Genomic DNA, 19,175 nt, shown 5'->3' with positions numbered 1-19,175 from the left:
CATTTTTGTACATATGTTTTGGTATGAATATTTATTGAATATTTTCCAACAGTGAAATTATTATTTTATATAAAACTAGTTTATGTTGTCATCAACAGGATTTTCCTATTGTGACCTTTCTTTGTGAAGACTTTGATATTTTAATATTAGCTTTTCTACAGGTTGTCTATCAGAATTGCATAGTTAATGGTTTTCTGATTACACAAAAATAAGGATTTTTCATAGGTTAAATTGCCAAGTTAGACATATTCCTTTTGCAAAATGAAAATTTAAATTTCTTGCTCATTTTGTTAGATTTTTCTGACTTCTTAAAGTAGGGTTCTGTATTCTCTGTAGTCACCATTTTCTAATATATGTGTCCCATATGCTTTTCCACTCTGATGTTCTTTTTCTCATTTTGGATAATGAGAACATTCTAATTTTATTTTTCCAAATTAGTAAAATTCCTTTCACTCATCATTTTTGCCTTATAAAAATTATTCATAAACCATGTCCTCAAATATGTTTTGTAATATATTTCTAAAGGTTTTTGTTGTATTGACTTTCACATTTTGGTTCACACTCCATCTGAAATTAATTTAAAAAATACTTATTTTTAGTTGTAGTTTAGGATACTTTTATTTTATTTATTTATTTTTATGTGGTGATTGAGGATCCAACCCAGGACCTCGCATGTGCTGAGCAACAACCCCAGCCACTGAAATTGATTTTTTAATATTGTGGTATGAATGTCATTTTTTAAAACATGTGTACAGAATTTATACCATACATACTATCCAATAGTTTTATTATTTTTATTGTACCATCAATATCATAAACAAAATGTCCATGTATTTATGATTATTTTAGATCATTCTTTTTCTTCCATTTCATGTTTTTTTTTTATTGGTTGTTTAAAACATTACAAAGCTATTGACATATCATGTTTCATACATTAGATTCAAGTTGGTTATGAACTCCCAATTTTACCCCAAATACAGATTGCAGAATCACATCTGTTACATATCCACATTTTTACATAATGCCCTATTAGTATCTGTTGTATTCTGCTCCCTTTCCTATCCTCTACTATCCCCCCTCCCCTCCCCTCCCATCTTGTCCATTTCATGTTTTTAAATCTCTTTTATTCTCAACACTACACGTTCAAATTACTGTTATTTTATAATAAGTCAACATGATGCTTCTTGTTTCTCTGCATTTCCATTTAGAGGTTTGAATCAGTTTTTCAGTCATCACACGTATGAACCCATAAAATTATAGCTTGAAGTATTTATTAATATTACATTGAAATTAAAAATAAAATAATTCATATATTTAAAACTTTTCTCCTGCAATCTATTAGCTTGATATACTCTTTTACTTTTGTAGATCTCCATTAATTTATTTAAAAAATTAAGCCATCTTAATTTAATCTTAATCTTAGCTTTTTAAAATTATACCAGAAGTCTTAAATAATGTAATAAGTCAATAAAAATAGAATAAAAGCTATACAAATTAAGAAAAAATTAAAATATCTCTCTATTAACAGAGAGCATGATTGTTTATGTAGAAAATCTATAAGAATCAACTAAAAAGTCCCTTGAACAAAGTGAATACATCAAATTTAACACTGCAAGATTAACAAACAAAAATCAGTTTTTCTTTTATATGCCATCAATGAACAACTAGAATTTAAAATTCAAAAATATGATATCATTTATTTTAGCATCTTTCCAAATGTCTTTGATATAAATCTAATGAAATATGACAAAGATCTATACAAAGAAAACCATAAAACCCCAATGAAGTAATGGAATGTGAACTCAATAAACCAAAAGTTATTCCAGATTTATGGACAGGTAAATTCAATGTGAGCAACATGTCAGTTCTTCCAACATGGATTGACTTAAGGCAATCTCAATCAAAATTGTATAATATATATATATATATATATATATACACAAAAAAAAAGATTCTAAAGTTTACATGGAGATGCAAATGACAAAGAATAATAATTTTTTTTTCAAGGAAAAGAACAAATTCAGAGAACTTACACTACCTAACTTCAAGAATGCCTATTATGTTACAGTAATGAAGACTGTGTAATATTGATGAAAGAATAAATACATTAATGAGATATAATATAGAGACCAAGAATGTATCACATAAATATAGTCAACAGAACTTTGACAAAGGGGTAAAGTCAATACAATGGAAAGAAAAAAATCCTTTCAACAAATGATTCTAGATCAATTGATATCCACACTAGAAAAAAAAAGAAAGAAAAAGTACCCATAACTTTTATGCCTTTCACAAATTTTAATACTTAAGATACTAAGACGGATCAAGACCTAAAATGTAATACACAAAACTATAAAATTCTAGATGGTAACATAGCTGAGAACACAGGTGATAGTTCACTTATCAATGACATTTTATATGACACCAAATACATAATTCACAAAAGAAAAAAAACTGATAACCTGGACTTTGTTTAAACTAAAAATGTCTTCTCTGTGTACGTTAGTTATCACCAGGTGATTATGAAGACATAACACAGGTTAGAAAAAAATATTTGTATAAGAAATATATGTTGAAAGGCCATTATTCAAAATACACAAAAACTCTAAACTCCAAAATAAGTCAAAAAGCTAAAGGAAAAATGGACAAAAGAAGTAAACAGATATCTCATCAAACATATATAAATAGCAAATAAGAATATGAAAAGAGGCTTTACATCACATGTCATTAAAGAACTGCAAATTGAAACAACAGTGCTATATCTCTACACATTTATTTACAATGAACAAACACAAATATTGACAATAACAAATGCTGAAGAAACTATGGAGTGATAGGATCTCTTATTCCTTAATGGTAGAAATACATCACCTTTGAAGACATTTTGACAGTTTCTTACAAAACTCAACTTACTTTTAGCATAAATTATAGAAATCTTATTCTATGGTATTTACTCAAATGATTTAAAACATACATCCACACAAAATCATGCGTGCAAATATTCCTGTTACCTTTATTCATAATTTCTAAAAAAAATTGAAACAATCAAAATATCCTTCAGATAAGGTGAATATATAAAGAAACTGTGGTATATCCAAATAATGGAATATTATTCAGTGATAAAGAAAAATGGGGTATTGAACCGTGGAAAGATACAGAGAAATATTAAATGCATAATACTAAGTTAACAAATTCATGTGAAAAATTGTCTACTATATGATTTCAAATATATGGTAGTCTGAAAATTGTAAAACAGTAAATGTCAGTGGTTTCAGGAATTAAAAATGAGAAGGCAGAGTTCAGAAGGTATTCAGAGCAGTAAAATGTTCTGTATGATATTACACCTGTAGATATATGTCATAATGGTGGATACATCTGTCCAAATTTACATATTTAGACCCAATACCAAGAGTGAACCAATGTTGTTGTAAGAATCTATGCAAGTTTGGGGGAAGTAAGTGCATAACTATTTTTTCTCTCAAATTATCTGTGAATGTAAAAATTCTCTAAAACACTAAAGTCCGCTTTCTTTCAGTGTTTTCCAGCAGTCTAAAGTCTCATACATTTTTCTTTTAGATCTTTTTGTAGGTATCTGATACTTTTGATACTCTCCTATTTTGTATTCTAACAAGCGGTAACTGAAGAAAACCAACGGAAGTTTCTATGTGAATCTTTCATCTAGTAAAACTGTTGAACTTACTAATTTTGGTATTTATCTCCCTATTATTTTTGTTTTCTTGTATTGTCACTTTACCCACAAATAATAACATTTTTATTTCCTTCTCTTTACTCAGATATATTTTATAATTTTATTTTGCTTGTTTATTGCATTGAATTAGTAATTCTAGGACAGTAATAAAGTCAAGCTTTGAATACTTGTGATTTACTAATCTCACAAGAAAAACTTTATTTTCTCATTAAATTTAAAGTAGATTTTCCCCATAGATTAAGGATATTTCTCCTTCTTAGTTTGAAAATGTATTATCTTCAATCACAATGGAAGTTATATATTACCAATTTTACTGTATTTATGAATGTGATTACCTGTAATTTTTATACATAATTCAACTCTGCGTCTCTAAAATAAATTGAAATTAATCATCATGTATTATTCCTTATACATATTGCTGGATTATGTAGCTGATACTCTCTTTGGAATTTTGAAATACATGTTTTTGATTGGTAATGACTTGAAATTTTCTCCCTCAGAATACTCTTGTTGAGATTTAGAATTTAAAATATGCTGACCTCACAAAATGAGTTTCCTCATGTCATATCCTTGAAAAATATTGCATGAGACAGTATTTTTCTTTCTTAAATATTCAACAAAATTTAAGTAAAAAGACAAAGGTCCTGGTATTTTCTTTGAGGGAAGATTTTAATTACAAATATTTAATAGAATTAAAATAATTAAAATCTTTCTGATTTTCAATCTAATTATATTTGGAAAACTATTTTTGGTCACACAATATATTTCTATATATTTCAAATTTGTTCAACTGGATGTTTATTATATCTAAACCTGTATGTGAATAGGTGGACAGATATACAGACTGACATGAATATAGTCATGCAATCCAAAAAAACTGTATGTTGATCTATTTTTTTCTAAAATGTATTGGATATTTCTCAATTTTATTTTATTTTTAATTTGTTCTTTTTAGTTATATATAACTGTAGAGTATATTTTGACGTATCTATACAAACATGAAGTAGCTCCTCTTCTAATTAGGATCCCATTCTTGTGGTTGTATATGATGTGGAGATTCACTGGGGGGTATTTATATCTGTACATAGGAAAGTTAAGTCAGATTTGTTCCACTGTCTTTCCTGTTCCTGTCCTGCATCCCTTCCCTTCATTCCTCTTTGTCTAATCTACTGTACTTCTATTCCCCCATCTCCATGGTGTGTTAGCATTCACATATCAGAGAGAATAATCGATGTTTAGTTTGGGGAATTGGCTTATTTTGCTTAGTCCATAATAATATCCAGAGCCATCCATTTTCTAGAAAATGTCATAAAATCATTCTTTTTATGGCTTACTCATATCCCATTGTGTATATACACCACATTTTTCATACATTCATCTGTTGAAGGACACCTAGATTGGTGCCACAGTTTTGCTTTTGTGATTGAACTGCTATAAATTTTGATGTCACTGTGTTACTGTAGTATGCTGATTTTATATCCTTCTGATGTATACCGAGTAGTGGAATAACTGGATCAAATGGTAGTTCCACTCCAAACTTTCTGAGGAATCTCCTTGCTGCTTACCAGAGTGGATGCACCAATTTTTTGAACATTGTAATGGAAACAAATTCTTAATCTTTCATCTTTTTTTCCTTTTTTTAAAAAAATGTATGTGGAATGATTCACGCACATTTGTACATATACATATTTGTCTCACTCTTCATTTCTAGCATTTCTTGAAAGTAATTATTTTCTTGACTCTGTCTTCTGAGGACTCGAGATTTTTATTAGTATACCTTGGTTTTGTTTTGTATTGTTTATTTTTGTTTTATATTATTTTTTCTCCTGTTTCCCTGGATTCTCTTCCTCTCTTTTCTTTCACTAACTGCCAAATTCTGTTGTTCTCTCTTTCACACTTCTTTTAATTCTTTACTAGTATGCTTTCTCATCCTCCTTCTCATTTATTATATCCTACATCTCCTCTGCATTCTCACTCTTCACCTTTTTGAAATAGCAAACCCTTTTGGAAACATAAAATCTCTACTGTTGGCAATTGCTTATGATACCATCTCTATTTATGGTGCCTATTAACATTGTAGATGACAAAATAGGAACTATTTAATTTAATACTGAATATTGATTGCATTAGTTGTTTATTATTATTATTATTATTAATTTTTATTTATTTATTTTTAGTCATACATGACAGTAGAATGCTTTTTGACATATAATACATACATGGAATGTACATACATCAATCATATTGTCTATTCTATTCTGCTGCCCTTCCTATCCTCCCTACTCCTCCACTCCTCTCCCATCCTTTCTCTCTATCCAATCTAATGTGACACATTTTTTTCTTTTTCTCATCACCATATCATATACGTATTCTGTATAACAATGAGGTTCTCCTTCCATCTTCTGTTAACTCCCCTTCTCCCTCTTTTTCCCTCCCAACCCACTTCCCTATTTAGTGGTAGTCTTCTTCTCAAGCTCTTCCTCCCAATTCCATTTTGAGTCACTCCCCTTATATCAGAGAAGACTTTCGGCGTTTGTTTTTTAGGGATTGGCTAACTTCACTTAGCATAATCTGCTCTGCATTAGTTGTTTTTAAATTATTTGTCTCCCCCTAAACCATGAAGTAATAGAAACCTCCAGGAACAGTAGAAATTAATAGGCTAGAAGGTCTGCCACCCCAGAGTCTTACTGATAAGTGTGTAGACAAACAGCAGAAGAAAGCAAGGAAACAAACCATCTCAAACAAATAAAAATACCTCATTAACAAAAACCAATGATGTCACAGTGGAGTACTGTAAGAGAAAGAATTCAGAAAGTTCATAACTAAAGTGATCAGTGGTCTTTTATACTAAGGTGAAATGTACACACACATTCACATATATAAAATCTCAAAGGGAAGATATCTTTTTATTTTTGTTTTATAATTTATTCTAATTAGTTATACATGCTAGTAGAATGCATTTTGACATATTGTACACAAATGGAGCACAACTTCTCATTCCAGTACATGGTGCAGTCACTCCAGTAGTGTAATGATACATGTTTATAGGGTAATAATGTGTGTCTCATTCTACTGTCCCTCCCATCCTCACATCCCCACCCCTCCTGTCACTCCCCTGTATAGAACCAAAGTTCCTTCATTCTTCTCAACCCTCCTACCCCACTATGGATCAGCATCTGTTTATCAGGAAAAACATTTGGCTGTTGGTTTTGGGGGATTGGATTATTTCACTTAGCATGATATTCTTCAATTCCATCCAATTACCAGCAAATGACATAATTTCTTTCTTTTTATAGCTGAGTAATATCCCATCATGTGTGGGGTGTGTGTGTGTGTGTGTGTGTGTATCTCACATTTTCTTTATCCATTCATCTATTGAAGGGCATCTAGGTTGATTCCATAATTTAGTTATTATGTATTGAGCTACTATAAACATTGATGTGGCTGTGTCACTGTAGTGTGCTGATTTTAAGTCTTTTGGGTATAATCCAAGAAGTGGTATAGCTGGGTCAAATGGTGGTTCTGATCCAAGTTTTCTAAGGTATGTTCATACTGCTTTCCAGAGTGGCTTCAACAATTTACAGTCCCACCAGCAATTTATGAGTGTACCTCTTCCCCAACATCCTCACCTAACACAATGTTAAGGATTCACATATATATTTATGCATATTCATATATGTATTCTCATAAAACTCCAACCATAACCCCATATTTAAACATAGTCCTAAACATAACACTACCCTAATCATAAAATATTTATATGTGAAATCACATATATTTATATGAAGTCATACATATTTTGACATTTATATTTATAAATAACTTAGAATTCATATGTATTTTCATATATATTCATAACCTAAACAACATAACTTTAACCCAAATTGTAAACATCCATTTTAACATAGATCTATCCATATACAAAACTATATACATTTATATGTCTCTCTATATATATTTGTATTCCTATATCTGGATATATATGTTCATAACCTAACCCAATTTCTAAACTTAGTCCCAACCCTAAACATAAATCTCCCTATATATAAACCATATCTGTTTTCATAAATATTCATATACATTTTGACATATATGTTTATAAATTCATATATACATTCATATATGTACATTTATACATACATAATACCTATCTTTAACACAAAATGTAAAATTCCCCCTAAACACGAATCTATCCATATATTAAAGCATATATATAATATGTTTTCATATACATTTCATATATTTATATTTACATTCATATATATTAATATGTATGTCCAAACTGTAACCCTAAACCTAAAAGTACTCCTTAACTCAGAACTAAACCTAACACTATCCCTAATTGTAAGTCTTCTATATATAAAACTATATGTATATATTTATATGAATATTCATATATATTTTCACATATATATTTATATATCTTTTTATACTTATATATATATACCATAAACATATCCATAATCCTACACCTAATGAAATCAAAATCTTAATCCAAAACCAAACCCTAACCCAACTCAAAAGCATAATTATACTCATGTATATATATATATATATATATATATATATTAATTTATAAATATTTATATACAGGTGTGTATGTATTCATATATAGTCATATGTACTTATATACAAATTACTACCGTAACTAACTATAACCCTAACCTGAAACACAAAACATTCATCCTTATAACTAAACCACAAATTAAAACCCCTAACTCTAGACATTAAATTCTAACAATCATACAAAAACCTAAATGCTATTCTTACATTAACACTAAATCTAATCCAACATATCCTATATTTATATACATTCATTTATACAAACATTTATATCCAAACTCTAAAGTAAGCTTTACCTTAATTCTATAATTAACCCTAAACCTAACTATACTCATATGCATATTAATATATAATATGTTAATTAATATTTTCATACATATAGTGATAAATATATTCATATATTCATTCATGTATTCATTCATATATGTAGTTTTACATACTCATACATTATCATACCCTAAACTTTAACCTAACTTTAACACTAACCCTAACCCTAATCATACTTATATCCATAATCATATACACTCATATATAAAGATCTTACACATATATATTTATATACTATTAATGTGTATTCATATATGTATTCTTATAAAACCCTAACTGTAGCCCAACACTTAAACATAGTCCTAACCATAACATTACTCCTATCCATAAAATATTCATACTTAAAATATATGAATCTGAGATTTTCTAGACAATCTTTAATTCCACAAAAAATCCTTCTCTTGTATCTGTTATTTGAGGTTGGTCAGTCTGTATATCTATCTAACTTCTATTGCTCTATCCATCTAAACTCATTATACACATTATTCTGTTTGCAAAGTCAGTATTCCTTTATATTTAACTGTAAATTCAGCCTTTGTCTTGCTCATTAATTCCAAAGTTTCCATTGTGCTATCTATCTCAAATCATTTTCTTATGCTACGAGAAGATCCATTAGTGTTTTTTTTTTCCAGGAAAGGTCTGTTAATAACACTTTTAATCAGTTTTTGTATATATACTATCTTAATTTTAATCCATTCTTGTTATAGAATTTTAATTTAATATTTTAAAAATATAATTTGAGATACATTTTTATTTTTTTCTCTTAAAAAAGTTGTAATCCCAATTTGTTTTTCTATAATTTTTCTTTTTATTTTTGATATTCAAAGTTTTTCTTTTCTTTTTTTCTGAGAAGCTTTCTTAAAATTATCTTAGGTAAGATTTTCTTGGGGTTCATCTTAATGGGATTTAACAATGCTCCTTAATTCAATAGCTTCCTGTTCTTCATCAGGCTTGGAAAATGCTTTGCCAATCTCTCTTCCATTACAGGCTCTTTTCTCATTTTTCTCTCCAGTCTTCTCTCTTTTGATTTTCTCTTTATATCTCCTTCTATGCTATATTCTATACATGTTCTATCGGATTATTTTCAGTTTACTAAATCACTTAATCTATGTAATTTATGCCTTTTACTTTAATTTTCTTAACATACTGCACTCAGCTATTTCAAATTATACTGAGAACCCAATTATCTAAATATTCTGTGAGTCTATTTGTACTTTGTATTTGGTTTAATAGGTTTTAGTCAAATTACCATCTCTCTTCATTTGCATGTTTTAATGAACTAAAATTCTATAAAAATACTTTGAGATCTTGAATTATATTCTACTATAGATAATTCAGTATTAAAACTAACAAAGATGGGACTCACATTTCATGATAATCTCTGTTTTATTTTTTAAAATTTATATTAATTCTCACAATTTTCAAGTTTATTTCCTTCTATGAGCTATATCCTAAACATTTATCAAGTCATAATGCCCTATTTTGTTAGTTCTCCAGCTCTATTCTTTATACTTATCCTATGACTTTTTCAAAAGTGCTGTTTAACTTGTAGTGTTTTCCCAATCTTAGTGGCCCTTTCCATATTTGGCAGATGCCTATGACCTTAAAGGGATTCCAAAAGATAGCTTACCTTTTTCAAGCTTCCCCCCCCCCCCCGATTTAGTTCAGCAATATTTCGTAGTATGTGTGTGTGTGTGTGTGTGTGTGTGTGTGTATATATATTTATTTATTTATACAGAATAATTTTTCTACTGGTTCCCATCTGGATGATTGGGAAGCTTAAGCTACAACCTCCCCTGACTCATGTTTGCTAAAGAAATTTTGGAGTGTTTTCAGGGGTGAACCATATGATTTGTTTCCTCAAAACCAGTAAATTGTCTTTATAACAACTTTAATTTAAAAAAATCCAAAATATTTTAAAAATTTCTTCTCTAGATAGGTCTAAAGTCCTACCCCAACACTAATTAATAAGACAAACATCAACCATTTTAGTATACCTCTGTAGATGTGGGAGAAGAATGACATTAATTAATCTGGGAAAAATAGTGGAGTTATTTCATCTTTGCTATATACTATATTGTCTTGAGTTATAATTTTGTTTTAGTGAAATTTATTTATTTTTATATATTTTCATCTGCAATAATAAGATAAACTAAAAATGGTGGAATTTCTAGATAGAAAGTGAGTTGAAAATGTCACAGAACTTTGATAGTTTTGTGTACATACCTTATGCATCTGTAACAACTTTGATTTAAAAAAATCCAAAATATTTTAAAAATTTCTTCTCTGTATAGGTCTAAAGTCCTACCCTAACACTAATTAATAAGACAGTCTTATGCCCATGTGTGTGTAGGTTTTTTTTTTATGAGGAGTATATCAGCTGCTAAAATTTATGCATCTAGCCTAAAGATATGAGAGTCTATGCATAAATAAATAAGCCTTTGACTACATTTCAAGGAGGAGGAAAACAGCAAAGATAAGAAAACATTCAAATCTGCCTATTTGAAATGGCAATTACTTGGCATATTAATTATGAAGAGATGTTCCATTTTTTAATGAATCTACTTAGGACTTTAGGGTCTCCAGTGACAATCAGAATGCAATGTAATTTGTTGCTGTTGCTGGATCACAGACACACTGCAATATCTGATAGTTGGAAAGAATAAAAATCAATTGGAAGTCAGCATAGCTTAAAGATATTTAAAGAACCTCAAAAAATTCTTAGCCAGATTTTCCTGTGGTTTATTTATTCTGTACAATAATATATGTATATGTTTCCATGTTGGAATGTTGAAACATGCTTAATACATGTCTTTTGTGGTATCTGGGTGATTCTTTAACTTCCCTAAAATACAATGTGGCACTTATGGTGCTTTCTGTTTTATTATTCATAGCATCATTCATGAAAGGACTCCTTTAGCAGGCATACTGATTTATCTGTGTTTTCTTTTCCACCATAGTTTGTAAAGAAGCTTCACAATGTAATGAAAGGGACATGAGTTTTATAATTCAAATCTCAAGGCAGACTCTTATGACTGTGAAGATTTCTTTATCCTTTATTTCTTTGTGGCTCCTCAGAAATGATCTCCAAATAGGGTGTCATAGGATTATACATATCAGTAGACATTTAAAAAAAATGCTTGTTTTCTGCCTCTCACTAGTTCCCAAACCAATTGCTATTCTAAAACAGATGGCCCCTCATTATAGGCGATAATTAAATTTTCTAATTGTTGACCGTGGTTGGGTTACCCAAAGCATTTTGGAATATTCCAAAAGGCAAATTAGTATTATAAAAGAGAACACTGTATTTGGAGTAAAAAAGACCAGAAATGGAATATTCTGATACTTATTTGGCCTGAGGTAAAGCAAGTAAAATGCTTCCATTTCTTCCTTACTCTTGTGATTCTCATTTGTAAAAGGGATTACAGATGTCCATTAAATAGAACAGCTGCAAGGATTAAAGAGGCACTACCTGAAGAATCTGTAGCTTACATTCTGGCAGAGAATGAGTTCCATGAGTCCTCCATCCCTGCCTTTCTTTCTTATTGAGAGCAGACCTTGCATCATTTTTCCTAAAACATTTCATTTTCCATTCAGCACTCATCATCCAGGACATACTGGCTCTATGGCTACACAGGAAAAAAAAACTTTGATATTTCAAATACAACTTCATAGTCGAAATGGTCTATTCCTGATGTTTTCTTTCTTTTTTCTTTTTTTGTTTTTTTTCACTTTTCATTCTCCACCAACATTTTTGAGCACCCACAGCACACCAGCAATATCCCTGAATGCTTGTCTGAACCACTGTAAATAACAAACAGCAATGAAGATGCTGCTCTGCCACAACTTAAGAGTCAAGGATTAATCAGACAAGCTGAAAACAGAACAAAAAAGTCATGGAAGTGGGGTAGCATTCATTGAACAGCCTATTCTATTCCCTGTCTATCATAAGGGTGATGCTTTTCCTTTGGGACATAGACGGGGAAGCATTTGGTATTTCTGGGATGTGGTTGATAGAAATGGTAAGGGTAGGAAGAAAATAAAATCCCCACTTTGGTGTACATTTTCTGTGTGTCCTGTATACTCATCCTGCCTAATCTTAGTGCCATCTCCCACCCTCAACACTGTACCAAGTCCTGAACTCCATCCATATGAGCCACCCTACAGTATTAGTCTCTGAATGTCTGCATTTGTGCACACAGACAATGAAGACTAGTCATTTCAACTATATAGAAACTATGAGGCTTAAAAAATATCAGAATCTGACTGTGTTGCTTGTCAATCTGTTGTTCTCATGACATTTAGATCCAGAATTCAAGTATCACATATGAACAAAATATAAATTGTGCCTGTATTGGTCTTTGGAAACTTTCTCCTCTTCCCCAACATAGTCAGTTCTAATTAACTTAAATAATCACATGGGTTACATATCGAAGAGAAGGAGTGAGCTATCTCCCCTGAAAATATATGTTAATGAGGTGGTTGTTATGCACTGAATTTCTTCTGAATCCAAAGAAAAATGATACCTATTATTCTGTATTTGAATTCAAACTTGCATTACCATGTTCTTTATTCAGCTTTTATTATGAATAGTTGCTAAAGGCTTTTGTTTCCAATCCCTCCCATAATGTATTGAGGTAGTTTCATCTCTGTCATTTCCTGAAATGGGATATTGTATCATAACAAGTCTATGTGCATGTTAATTGAGAAGTTATTGCAAGTACAATTAAAACTAATGTCAGGCGTTGTTATTATCATTATTATTATTGTCTTTATTATTACACAGCTGTATTTGGAAATAATTTTACCCTTTCAATAGCCATGTGAGACAGGAAAAAACAGTATTATGATCAACATTTTATAAATGAGCCTGAGTTCAGGTATTTAAACCTGGACTAAGTAGTTATGCAGCTATTTCCTGCCAGCATTGGGAATAGGTCTCCCAAACTCTAACCTGGTTTTCTTTATAGCTCATGGATTTCAATATTTTCCCCCAACCATCAGAATAAAAGCATGTATGGGCCACCTTCAGCATATTGTTCCCTAACAGATTTTTAGTAAAAACATACATACAGAAATTTCCCTGAAGATATCTTTTGAGAAGATCAATATTTCCTTCAGTTCCTTCAGAAATTAAGATTGTGTTTATCTATTCTCTATCGTCATTATTTCTTTCCCAGCTTTGCAGAGTTTCTGTCACTTTTCAATGATTGTCTTCAACTACTTTCCCCAATATTCTGTCCATTTTCAAAGGAAAATATGTAACTTTATATGTTTTTTATCTTTAATTTTATTGATTTTTTAAATATATGACAGCAAAAGGCATTACAATTCATATTACACTTATAGAGCACATTTTTTTCACATCTCTGGTTGTACATAAAGTATATTCACACCAATTCAAGTCTTCATACATGTACTTTGGATAATGATGTTCATACATTCCACCATCATTGCTAACCCCTGCTGCCTCCCTTTCCCCCCCCCTCCCTATCTAAAGTTTGTCTATTACTCCCATTCTCCCCATCACTACCCCACTATAAATCAGCCTCCTTATATCAGAGAAAACATTCGGCATTTGTTTTTTGGGGATTGGCTAGCTATACTTAACATTATCTTCTCCAATGCCATCCATTTACCTGTAAATGCAATGATTTTACTCTTTTTAATTACTAAGTACCATTCCATTGTGTATATATGCCACAGTTTTTTTTATCCATTCATCTACTGAAGGGCATCTAGGTTGGTTCCATAGTTTAGCTATTAAGAATTGTGCTGCTATAAATATTGATGTGGCTGTGTCCCTGTAGTATGATGTTTTTAAGTCCTTTGTGTATAGACCAAGGAAAGGGAGAGCTGGGTCAAATGATAGTTCCATTCTAGTTTTCCAATGAATCTCCATACTGCTTTCCATATTGGCTGCACCAATTTGCAGTCCTACCAGCAATGTATGAGGGTACATTTTCCCCACATTCTTGCCAACACTTGTAGTTGTTTGTCTTCACAATAGCTGCCATTTTGATAGGAGTGAGATGATATTTTAGAGTAGTTATGATTTGCATTTCTCTAATTGCTAGAAATGATGAACATTTTTTTCAGATATTTCTTGATTGATTGTATATCTTCTTCTGTTAACTGTCTGTTCAGGTCCTTGGCCCATTTATTAATTGGGTTATTTGGTTTTTTATTTTGGTGTTTAGCTTTTTGAGTTCTTTTTATACCCTAGAGATTAGTGCTCTATCTGATGTGTGAGGGGTAAAAATTTGCTCCCAAGATGTAGGCTTTCTATTCACCTCACAGATTGTATCTTTTGCAAAGAAGAAACTTTTTAGGTTGAATCCATCCCATTTATTGATTCTTGATTTTAATTCTTGAGCTCTAGGAGTCTCATTAAGGAATTTGGGGCCAAATCCGACATGATGGCTATTTGGGCCTACTTTTTCTTCTATTAGATGCAGGGTCTCTGGTTTAATTCCTAGGTCCTTGATCCACTTTGAGTTTTGTGCATGGTGAGAGACAGGGGTTTAATTTCAGTTAGTTGCCTATGGATTTCCAGTTTTCCCAGCACCATTTGTTGAAGAGGTTATCTTTTCTCCAACACATTTTTTTTTGTCCAATATAATTGTAATTTTGTGTGTTAGTCTCTGTGTCCTCTATTCTGTACCACCTGTCTGTTTTGGTGCCAATACCATACTGTTGTTACTATAGCTCTATAGTATAGTTTAAGGTCTGATACAGTGATGCCATCTGCTTCACTCTAACTGCTAAGGATTGTTTTAGCTATTCTGGGTCTCTTATTTTCCAGATGAATTTCATGATTGCTTTTTGTATTTATTTGAGGAATACTGTTAGATGTTTGATCAGAATTGCTTTAAATCTGCATAGTGCTTTTGGAAGTATGGTCATTTTGATAATATTAATTCTTCCTATCCAAGAGCAAGGTAGATCTTTACATCTTCTAAGGTCTTCTTTGATTTCTTTCTTTAAGATTCTATAGTTTTCATTATATAGATCTTTCACCTCTTTGTTGATTCCCAAGTATTTTTTTGAGACTATTGAAAATTGGGTAGTTTTGCTTATTTTCCTTTCAAAAGATTTGTAACTGATATACAGAAATGCCTTTGATTTATGGGTATTGATTTTATATCCTGCTACTTTACTGAATTCATTTACTAATTCTAGAAATTTTCTGGTGGGACTTTTTGGGGCTTCTAGGTATAGAAGCATATCGCCAGCAAATAGTGCTAATTTAAGTTCTGCTTTTTATATGCATATCGCTTTAATTTATTTTGTCTATCTAATTGTTCTGGCCAGTGTTTCAAAGAACTATGTTAAATAGAAGTGGTGAAAGAGGGCATCCCTGTCTTGTTCCAGTTTTTGGAAGGAATGTCTTCAATTTTTTATCCATTTAGAATGATGTTGGCCTGGAGCTTAGCATAGATAGTCTTTATAATGTTGAAACATGTTCCTGTTATCCCTAGTTTTTCTAGTATTTTGAACATGAAGGGGTGCTATTTTTGGTCAAATGCCTTTTCTGTGTCTATTGAGCTGATCATTTGAATCTTATCTTTAAGTCTGTTGATATGCTGAATTACAGATTGATTTCAATATGTTGCACCAACATTGTATCACTGGGATGAATCACACTTGATCATGGTGCACTATCTTTTTAGTGTTTCTGTATTCAATTTGCCAGAATTTTTTTGAGAATTTTGGCATGTATGTTCATTGGAGATATTGGTCTGAAGTCTTCTTTCTTTGATATGTCTTTGCCAGATTTTGGAATCAGGCTAATATTGGCCTCATAGAATGAGTTTAGAAGTGCTCCCTTTTTTTCTATTTTCTGAAATAAATTGAAATGTATTGGTATTAGTTCTTGAAAGATCTCATAGAACTCTGCTGTGCATCAATTTGGTCCTGGGCTTTTCTTGGTAGATAGGCTTCTGATGGTATCTTCTATTTCATTACTTGATATTGGTCTGTTTAGATTGTGTATATTATCCTGATTAAATTTAGGCAAATCATATGACTTAAGAACTTTTTCAATGCCTTCAATATCTTCTATTTTACTGGAGTACAAGTTTTCAAAATAATTTCTAATTATCCTCTGTATTTCTATAGTGTCTGTTGTGACATTACCTTTTTCATCGAGTATGCTGGTGATTTGAATTTTCTCTCTTCTCTTTGTTTATGTAGCTAAGGGTCTGTCAATTTTATTTATTATTTCAAAGGACCTACTTTTTGTCAATTTTTTTCAATAGTTTCTTTTGTCTTAATTTCAGTTCTAATTTTAATTATTTCCTGCCTTCTCCTGCTTTAGATGTTGATGTGTTCTTCTTTTTCTGGGGCTTTGAGATGTAATTTAAGTCATTTGTTTGTTGACTTTTTCTTCTTTTAAGACATGAACTCCATGCAATGAACTTTCCTCTTAGGACTGCCTTCATAGTGTCCGAGAGATTTTAATATGTTGTGTCTGTGTTCTCATTTACCTCTAAGAATTTTTTAATCTCCTCCTTAATGTCTATTGCAACCCATTGTTCATTCAGTAGTATATTGTTCAGTCTCCAGGTGTTGGACTAATTTTTATTTTTTCATTGATTTTTAATTTCATTGCATTATGATCTGATAAAATGCAGGGTAGTAGCTCTACTTTTTTATGATTTCTAAGAGTTGCTTTGTGGAATATGATATGGTCTATTTCAGAGAACAATCCAAGTGCTGCTGAGAAGAAAGTATATTCTCTTGATGAAAGAATAAATATTCTATATATGTTACTTAAGTCAAAGTTATTGATTGTGTTATTGAGATCTATATTTTCTTCATTCAACTTTTGTTTGGAAGATTTGTCCAGTGGTGAGAGAGGTGTGTTAAAGTCACCCAAGATTATTATTTTGTGATCAATTTGACTCTTGAACTTGAAAAGAATTTGTTTGATGAACATAGCTGCTCCACTATTTGAGGTATATATATTTATAATTGTTAAGTCTTGTTGGCATATGGTTCCCTTGAGCAGTATGTAATGTTCATCTTTATCCCTTTTGATTAACTTTGGCTTTAAGTCTCCTTTATTTGATATGAGGATGGGAACCCCTGCTTGTTTCCACAGTTCATATGAGTGGTATGATTTTTCCCAACCTTTAATCTTCAGTTTATGTATGTCTTTTCCTATCAGATGAGTCTCTTGGACCAGCATATTGTTGAGGTTTTTTTGTTTGTTTGTTTTAATCCAATCGGCTAGGCTATGTCTTTTGATTGTTGAGTTTAGGGCATTCATAACATTCAGGGTTATTATTGAGACATGGTTTGTATTCCCAGACATATTTGTTTAATTTTGTTATTTAACTTGACTTGATTTTCTTCTTTGGTTAGTTTTTCTGTTATGATAATACCTCCCTCTGCTGATTTTCATTTTTGTTTTTCATTTCCTATTCATAGAATATTTTGCCAAGGATGTTTTGTAGTGCTGGTTTTCTGGCTCTAAATTCTTTTAACCTTGGCTTATCAGGGAAGGTTTTTATTTCATCATCAAATCTAAAGCTTATTTTGCTGGATACAAGATTCTTGGTTGGCATCCATTTTCTTTCAGAGATTGATATATGTTGTTTCAGGATCTTCTAGCTTTTGGTGTCAGTGTTAAAAAATTTGCTGTTATCCTAATTGTTTTCCCCCTATATGTAATCTGATTTCTTTGTCTCATGGCTCTTAATATTCTCTCCTTATACTGTAAGTTTGGCATTTTCATTGTAATGTGTCTTCGTGTGGATCTGTTGTGATTTTGTACATTTGGCATCCTGTAGGCTTCTTGAATTTGGTTTTCCAATTTATTCTTCATGTTTGAAAAGTTTTCTGATATTATTTTATTGAATAGATTGTTCATTCCATTGGTTTTGAACTCTATACCATCCTCTATTCCAATAACTCTTAAATTTGGTCATTGTCTTTTTATGCTATCCCATATTTCTTGAATTTTCTGCTCATGGTTTCATACCATTTTCACTGTGTTGTCTACATTCTTTTCGAGATTATAAATTTTGTCTTTATTGTCTGATGTCCTATCTTCCAAATGGTCTAATCTGTTGGTGATGCTTTCAATTGAACTTTTAATTTGGTTTATTGTTTCTTTCATTTCAAGGATTTCTGTTTTTTTTTTTTTAAGAGCCTCTGTCTCCCTATTTGAGGTGATCTTTTGCTTCCTGTGTTTGTTTATGTAGCTTCTTGTGAAATAATGTTTTGCTGCCTGTATTTGCTCTCTTCCTACAGTTCATAGAACATTTTAATAATTTACATCCTGAACTCTTTCTCTGTAATTGTTTCTGCTGTGCTGGCCATGGATTCCAACAATGTGGTATCTTGATTTGTTTGGGGAATTTTCTTTTCTTGTCTTTTCATGTTGCTCATGTGTCTTCCCTTCTCGCTCTGTGGGTCTTGGATGTTATTGTTTTTACCCTCTAGGTTTGTAGTGCTCCTTTAAGGTTCCAAAACCTCTCCTTTTTGAGGAAGGACAATGTTAACAGATCCCAATATCAACAGTATACCACCTATGAACAATTCATTGCTATTAAGAAGTTTGCAGTTT

This window comes from Ictidomys tridecemlineatus, chromosome 7 (assembly GCF_052094955.1).
Source record: "Ictidomys tridecemlineatus isolate mIctTri1 chromosome 7, mIctTri1.hap1, whole genome shotgun sequence".
In the NCBI taxonomy this organism is placed as follows: Eukaryota; Metazoa; Chordata; class Mammalia; order Rodentia; family Sciuridae; genus Ictidomys; species Ictidomys tridecemlineatus.
The sequence above is the reverse complement of the archived record's forward strand: the minus strand, read 5'-3'. Positions refer to the sequence as shown.